The sequence below is a fragment of the Trachinotus anak genome, unplaced genomic scaffold (genome assembly GCF_046630095.1).
Source record: "Trachinotus anak isolate AG129_WGS33_773 ecotype Australia unplaced genomic scaffold, CSIRO_AGI_Tana_v1 ptg000013l, whole genome shotgun sequence".
Taxonomy (NCBI): domain Eukaryota; kingdom Metazoa; phylum Chordata; class Actinopteri; order Carangiformes; family Carangidae; genus Trachinotus; species Trachinotus anak.
Genome location: NW_027273864.1, coordinates 27,683,695 through 27,689,940, shown reverse-complemented (window position 1 = coordinate 27,689,940; position 6,246 = coordinate 27,683,695).

Sequence of the window (6,246 nt, the reverse complement as noted above, 5' to 3'; positions counted from 1 at the left end):
TGATTTTTGCTCAGACGTATAACTGGGCCCCATGCTGAGTCAATCGTTCAGAAAAGTGCTTTTCAGTTCTGCTGCGCTGCTTGATAACCCACATCCTCTCCTCAAAACCCTCAGTAACAGCTCTCCAGAGGGATGCTTTCATCCTGACGCACACTGTGTGTTTGGTCTGTTTCCATTTAGCTAAGTTCAGGTGTAGTTCACAGAGGCCGCCAACTCTGGTCACATGACTTGCATGCAGGCTGTGGGCTTAGGAGCCTTTGTTTGTGTAATGTAGCCCTGTGATAGATCGGGAGCTTCTGTGCCAACAACAAAACTCCAAAAGAGCCTCATAAGCCAAGAAAACATGCTTGATATCTCATCTATTTTTACTGCTGTCAGTCTTATCAGTGTTTCTGTGGCGTGTGAGCTGCACATCTCGTGTCTCCTTTTTGTCATGGTGAGAGCCATGGTATGTTTAACAGGTTGCATAACCTTTTGATTTCCGCTCTGCTCTTTGGATGAGGGCCACTGGAGGACAGTGCCCTCCATCTGACCCACGTCTGATTCACCTTGAGCAAGGCAGGCTGCTGGCGAAAGCCGCCGAGCCACAGAGTTCACTCGTGCTGCGACACTGTTGTGTAATCTACGAGGAAGCGGCTCTGTAATAAATAAATCTGGCTGAAACGGTCCATCTGGGAACAACATTTTTCGGCCAAGCTCTCCTGACGTGATGCCTGGTGGGCTTTATAAATATCCTGAGCCCATCCGCGCAACGTGAACTGTGTTTCACCCTCCCACACCCTTCCCCTTTGAGTGTTTGCCTTCTGCTCGCAGTGAAAAGCAGGCTTTACTTTGCTTTGTTTGTCCCTCAGCGCTTACCTCCCACTTTCTCCCTGTTAACTGTCAGTGTTCAAAAGCAGAACACTGGAAACCACATGTGAAACAGAACTCTCTTGGCTCCACAGTGTAGGTGAATGACCCAGGGGGATTTTTTTATGTCACATGGGAACTCAAGTAGATCAGAACTGAAATTGCGACTTCTCTCCTTTTGAAACCTGTGATGGGCTCTGTAACTTTAACTATCTGTCTTTGGCACTTTTCATTTCAAAATCTGGAAACGACCACAGCAAAAGCAGATCATTATTTGTAAAGACACATGACTGCAAGCCGTGCCCTGTGCTGCATCACTCCGATCATGTGTTCTTCCTAATCATATCTGTTGGGATGATACAATGTCCCGGAAACAGACCTTAATGAACAACAGGAGATAGCAGAGACAAAGTTTTCTGTGTGGCTCCGAAAACCTTTTCCCCACAAAGATCACCATATAGATATTCAGCTCTCTGCACGCTGTGGAGAGAGGACTGTGCAGATATGGCTGGCAGCCAGTGATGAATAGAACGTATGGAGAGTTATGCCCCAACTACTAAAGTGTTTGACCTTGTGTTGTAGAACTGCACCTCCATCTACCCAATGCATATGTATGAGGCATCTATCTGTAAAGGCTGCATTCCTTAAATAGCCAGCAGTGGCTGAAGCTGTTGAATATTTCACGGTAGCATCAAACAAGCTGGAGATGCTAAAGGTTATTTTCTGCAGAATCATCTCTGCAATTGTTTTTTTTTTTTTGTTTCATGTGCTGCCTGCGACTACCTGTATGAACGTGATAACAGCATTAAATAGATGCTGCAGACAGAGACACTCATGTATTTGATACCCAACATTTTTAATGTCTTATACGATTTACGCATCCATTCATGGGTTGCAGCTTGTTTCCCTGTTTGTCCATGTGAGGGTGTTTTTGAGGACTGACACCCTCTGAGCTTGCTGCTCCCTTCGACCTTTAACACCACAGCGTATAATAACTCTTCCAGCCTGACAGGTCAACTGAGGCGTCACGGCTGGCTCCTTGCTGTGGGTTAGGGCTGAGCCTTTTTATCATACTACCGAGCCTGTGATGGATGAACCCAGCAACAAACTGGCGAGAACAGCATTGTTCAGAGAAAGTGGATAAGGTGTTGTAACAAATAGGATCTCGCTGATCTCTGTGGCGCTACCTTCCTGTTGCCCCTGGCTCATTCAGATATTTGTTTTGGGCAGCATCTACTTATGGGGTTTATTAGAGGTAGCAGTCCACTGCTCAGTCTCTGATAGCAGATGAGTGTGTTAATGCAGAGCAAGAGGACAGGTATTGATAGCTTTAGTGCAAATGTGACAAATTCTGCATTTTGTCTGGCCCCACAAAATTGACTATAATGTTGGTATTCATAAAGTATAGCATAAACATTTCCTGTATTTTACAGATATCACATGAACACAAAGTGTTCTGCAGCACATTTATCACTGAGCTGTACTGAGCTTCAAAGTCACAGGGAACCATCTGCCAGGAAACTGGGAGTCACAGGATCTGTAGGTGTATGTGATGTGAATAATGACAGAATCCTGCACTGGCTGAGGTTTTACATGCGTTCAGCATCGCTGCACAACAAGCCAAATGGACTCCAGATCCGGGCATCTATAATATATTTAATGGATCATTGGAGGCCGACTTTCCAAGCCGCTGTGTTGGGATTACAAATGCTTGGACTGCATATAGGAAAAATACACTCAAGCTTGTTGCTCTAGTATAGAGGAGGGAAATTCTATGGTGCTCAGTAACAAAGGTGCAGTGAGGGTAAAAACATTCAAGATGAACTTTAAACATAAACATATTTGTCTGTATCAAAGGTGAAATCATAGGTCTTTTCAAATGACCTATATAGAAAAATGTTATATATGTACATATATTGAATTTCCATACATGAAATATTTTTTTTAAGTATACGTATATATATATACATATATATATATATGTATATATATATACCTATTAGAAATTGGAATAATTTTAATATATTGACTGTTATATCATGCCCATAGAAATATGTATGTTTATGCATGTATGTATAAGCCTGTCAATATATATTGATATTATACACACTAGGGTCCAAAGACTGAAACCACTTTCCCACAATGGGAAGATAGACATGTTTAAAATTAGTAAGAAAAACTAATTTTTTACATGTTGTGTGTTTATGTTGTGTGTAAACTTGCATATATAAATTAAATATATATTGTTCATATATGGTTGCAACATGTCATATATGATAAAAAATCATCAGATTTATTACAAATTTGACTATGGATATTTCATACATATATAAACTTATATCTTCATATATGTATATATGTGATGATAATATATCCTCTTAAAGGTGATATAGTCTCTTGCTTCACTCTTGCTATAGGGACATGTATGTGATGTCATATTGCATTTCTGTCAGGGGAACCACATTGGTAGAGAGGAGAGTGCCTGTTGACTTGTGTAGCACATTGTTAGACTATAATTCGATCTTAAATAAAAGAAATGTGCAGCACAGACACCTGGGAATGTGGTCACAGCTGAGACAACTACAATCTCCGATTTCTCCCCATGTGACCAAACCTTAAGTCCTCTGCTTCCACCTGCGCCTGGTCAGTCACCCTGGAACTGAGAGCCTTCAGCACGGAGAAGACTTTCCAAGCCCCCTTTGATTTATTCAGTATTTGGCTAACCTTGCTCTGAACCTGCCCCACGAGATTTCCAACCATTTTAGCCCTCCTCTTGGAGCATACATGCACTACATGCCTCCTCGACCTAGTTCCACCCCAACATGCTTCTTCTCCCTCTGCTTTCGCAACAGCCCACTCAGAGAATGAGAAACAGGCCCTCGAAGGAGGCCCGGGTTCACTCTCGGCAGAGCTCGTACCCCTCCCCACCCAGTGCAGGTCACCTACTGATCACAATGTGCGGCCCTGTCGTGAGCGCGCAGGAGGGCATTTATGGTTCGCTGGGATTCAAATGAATGTTTATGGGCCTTGTCTGGCAGCCAAAGGGCAGGCACTACCCCAGCTTTTACAGCCACTCTCATGGGTTTGCCTCTGGTTGCGTGTGCTTGCTTTGACTTGTGCTCAGATGTGTGGTGTCTCTGTGTGTGTCTGGATCTGTCATCTCCATATTCCTCCGTGTGTTTGTTACTAGAGGCTGAAGTAGTTCTCTCAATGCAGCGAGAGATATGTTCTGTTCTCTGTGTGTTTGTTTTACAAAATCCAAAGACCACGTAGGTTTCACTTGTCTTTGAAGCTGACAGTTACATTTTCCTCATGTGTCTCTTCAGTGTGGTTTCATAAGCCTCAGTATTTAGTAGATCTGCTTCGGCATCTATTGCTGCACATATTCTAGTCCATAGTCAGAGTACTGGGGTCATGATTAACCTCACAGCAAGGAAGAAATTTGCACTGGGCTGCATTTTTACTCAGCACAGCTCTTTGCTCTGATCTAAATATACTAGTTAGTCTCAGGAGGAACAATCAGAATATATAAGTAAGCAAACAGAAAAGAGTGCAGCCTGTTTCAGGTGGTGTTTTGCATGTTGTTATGACAAGTCAACACATAAACCAAACTATCCGTTTCATGTGTGCAAGCAAAAAATGTCAAATAACATTTCTTGCCATTTTATGTAAGGTAAAGAAAAAGTTGCTGAGCAGCATCTTGCACTGCAGGCACAAGGCTGTGGCAGCTCTGAATGGTGCATTGCTATTGTTTCATTTGAAAAAGCCATTGCCCTTCAGCTGTTTCAAGTCCAGCCATACAGCAGCAGTTGATTTGTATCTGTGTGTTTTCCTAATTCAAACACAGAATCGGCATCAGGTTGAGAAAAGTGCAGCTGAGGGTGATGTTTTCATTACTACTGAGCTCCCCTCTTTCATAGAGATAAACCTCAGTGTGGTCAGATTTAAACATTAATGGGTTCACATTCACTGTCTATGATCTGAGCTGTGAAAAACTGCACGGACCCTCCTCAACCTTATTAGTTGTTTTATTGCAGCTCATGATCCCCTGTGTGTTCTCGAAGAGCAGTATAACCTGAACTTTCATTTTCTTTCCATTTAGGTTCGATTCTCTCTGCCGGTCTCATCTTTATTTGTGACCTTCACGTTGTGGACAGCCGACTAATCTCAAAAAATTGCAGGTGTCACACACAACTGCAAGGTCAGCAGCTTCTTCTAGAGACAGCTTTGGGTGGTACACATACTGGTTGTTCAGTTGCTTAATGATGAACCAGTCCTTGTTGTGTAACTCTGGTTGCTTAGGTGCCTCAGGCCTGTCTGGGATTGCGCAATCTAACTTCAAGGAGCCCTTAAGAAACAAGTACAAACACACTACAGGACACCACAATTACGTACCGACACCATCACCCTGATCTGTTTGAGTCTAGTAACACTTTAAAAGTCAAATGTGTGAGCCACAGATATTTTCTCCATTAACCATTATTAATCAGCAATATGAATTATGTTTCTAAATATAACAGTCCACACATTTAAATGCTTCTGTCTATAAGAAAATAATATAAGTGCAGTGGAAAGACACAGGAATGACACAGCTACCCTTAAATATCCAGGCCACAGGCACAGTTAAGTGTGCAAGGTGCTGCTGTGCGCCCAAGCATATATCACTCAAAGTGAGAAATCAATATTTTGGGAAACACATTGCTTCAGCCTATTTTGCTGAGAGTTAGTTGAGAGGATCAATACCTCTAAAGGTAAGGCAGCCTTCTGTTACCTCTGACAATAATTAGCTGCTGGTAGTAGCATCATATCTCCTGCAGAGGTGTAAGACTGGTGTGAATATTCATTTAATATGCTGTAGCTATGTTGTTCAGTGATCCAGGTTTCGTTCAGCTGACACGAGATGAAAGTGTGAGATTTCCCATGGGTACAGACCATTGTTTAATTTCACTTTCATTTTATTTTTGTTTTGACAATCTTTGGTAATTCATCTACTAAGCTTGGCTCTTCCCAGTTTCTTGACACGCATTTTTTAATCTCCTCACTCAAAAGGTAATTGTGAGACAGGTGTTGATACATCTCCATTGTTCCCACATTTCCTGTCCTCTGTTTTGAGCTAAAGCCTTTGAACATGCTCAGATTCATATGCAATAAGGCGAAAGAGGCTCCATATTGTCTCCTCTTTTTTTTTCTGGGAATTTGCCTCTGGGGTTTTTGCTAATGGAAATCACATTTATATGATCCTCTACCTCAAATGTGTAGCAGTTGCAGACATGAGAAGCATAAGATTGTAGGAGCCAAGCTGACAAAATCTGATTTGATCTATCATCTTCATAACAGACAATAGAGTAGTTTGCTTTTTACGAAGTTTACTCTTAACTTTCAGAATCAAGGTCTTGA